The sequence below is a fragment of the Grammomys surdaster genome, unplaced genomic scaffold (assembly GCF_004785775.1).
Source record: "Grammomys surdaster isolate TR1022 unplaced genomic scaffold, NIH_TR_1.0 64, whole genome shotgun sequence".
Classification (NCBI taxonomy): Eukaryota; Metazoa; Chordata; class Mammalia; order Rodentia; family Muridae; genus Grammomys; species Grammomys surdaster.
Window position 1 is genome coordinate 9950878 of NW_021604566.1, and position 2368 is coordinate 9953245.

The 2368-nt window shown below is 41.1% G+C and overlaps 1 pseudogene; it reads left to right on the forward strand.

Annotated features, from left to right (window-relative positions):
• The first annotated feature begins 788 nt into the window (after positions 1–788).
• On the forward strand, positions 789–2106 carry LOC114623607 (annotated as a pseudogene).
• The last annotated feature ends 262 nt before the right edge of the window (positions 2107–2368 follow it).

Below are 2368 nucleotides of genomic sequence, written 5' to 3' on the forward strand. Positions count from 1 at the left end.
TGAGGGGTACAAGTGTTTCTTTAGAATCTTCATCCTGCCAGGACAGTTAAACTCTGGGCTGTTACTGCTATCTCCTAATCTCTAGCATGTAAAAGACACACAATTAGGGCCATCATGATGAATCAGCAGGTAAAGGCACCACCTGTCAAACCTAAATTCAATCCCCAGACCCACACGGCAGAAAACCAACTCCCCTTCCACATACACACTGTGGCATGTGCTCACATACAAACACAAAATAAATGTAATTTTAAAATTTTTAAAAGGAAGACAATAATATATGCCTATCTTATTTGTTATAGTCTTTGACCAAACGCTAAATACTTATTCTTTTATAGCTTTGCATTTTTTAATTTTTTATTTTATATTTACATATTATGTATATATTACATGCTATCTCACATATTTATTCATGTAATTTACATGTTAATTTTTTAATTTTCAAATACATACATAAATTGTCCCTGATTCCTGACACAGAACTTTTTTTTTTTAATATTTTTCAAACTTCTTTTTAAATTTTTTCCCAATCTGCTTTTATACCATTTTAATTACATGCAAGTATTAAAGTCTGTTCTAGGTTGAGGAACTAGCAATACAATAGATGCAAATAGTCAAGGAACAAGCAAGACGATAAACACAAATAGTCAAAGAACAAGCAATGCATTAAACAAAGTCCTGTGATCACTTCTGTGACCATGACACAGAACTTCTAAAGCCATGGACTGGCTTTTGGCTCAAGGAGATCCCCTGCAATCCATGGAGGAATGTGCCACCGAGCCACCATCATGCCTGGGCACCTACAGGAAGACTTCGGCTGCGTTGTCACCAACCGATTCGACCAGCTATTTGACGATGAATCGGACCCTTTCGAGATACTGAAGGCAGCAGAGAACAAGAAAAACGAAGCTGGCAAGGGCGGCGTTGAGGGCCTGGGAGCCAAGAGCACGGCTCAGGCCTCGGCCCAGACCAACTCCAACGTGGCAGGCAAACAGTTAAGAGTCCCAGAAAGAAACAAGAATCCCCGCTCCACCAGTGTCTGAGTGGCTGACAAAAAGGAGACGCAGCCACCGGGTGGCGCTTAAGAAAGAAGGAATAAGGCGAGTTGGAAGACCTGATCAACAGCTTCAGGGTGATAGGAAAAAAATTGATAGGCGACCAGAAAGGCGACCACCTCGTGAAAGAAGATTTGAAAAGCCACTTGAACAAAAAGGTGAAGAAGGTGAATTTTCAGTTGATAGACCTATTATTGAACGGCCTATTCGAGGCCGAGGTGGTCTTGGAAGAGGTCGAGGAGCCCGTGGACCTGGAATGGGCCTAGGCAATGGATTTGATTCTCGTGGCAAGCGTGAATTTGATAGGCATAGTGGAAGTGATAAATCTTCTTTTTTCACATTACAGTGGCCTGAAGCATGAGGACAAACACGGAGGTAGCAGATCTCACACTTGGGGAACTGCCAAAGATGAATTAACAGAGTCACCCAAATACATTCAGAAACAAATATCTTATAATTGCAGTGATTTGGGTCAACCAAATGTGACTGAGGAAACACCTGAAGGTGAAGAGCACCCAGTGGCAGACACTGAAAATAAGGAGAACGAAGTTGAAGAGGTTAAGAAAGAAGGTCCAAAGTAGATAGCTTTGGATGAGTGGAAAGCTATTCAAAATAAAGATCAAGTAAACGTAGAATTTAATATCCGAAGACCAAATGAAGGTGCTGACGGACAATGGAAAAGGGAATCTGTTCTTCATAAATCAAAAAGTGAAGAGGTTCCTGCTGAAGATTCAGTTATGAACCATCATTTCTGAAAGCCAGCAAATGATATAATGTCTCAAAAGGAGATCAATTTCGGAGACCTAGGCCGCCCAGGACGTGGTGGCCGAGAAGGACTTGGTGGCAGAGGAGAACGCGGTGGACGTGGGCGTGGTGGTTGTCCAAACCGCCGCAGCAGAACTGATAAGTCAAGTGCTTCTGAGCCTGATGTAGATGACCCAGAGGCATTCCCAGCTCTGGCCTAACTGGATGCCATAATACAACACTGGTTCCTTTGTGGACCCTCCTGTTCAAAGCTTTTGCATGCTTAAGGATCCCAAACAACTAAGAAAAAAAAAAAAAGACTGTCATTCATACCATTCACACCTAAAGACTGAATTTTATCTGTTTTGAAAACTTCTCTAGCTACACAGAAGTACCAAATATGTTTGTCAGTTTTGTATTTAGAAATGTACTGGTAGCAGAGATGTTTTCATAATTTTCAGAGATTATGCATTCTTCATGAATACTTCTGTATTGCTGCTTGCAAACATGCATTTCCAAACTTGAAATATAGGTGTGAACAGTGTGTACCAAAAAATAAAAATAAAGCC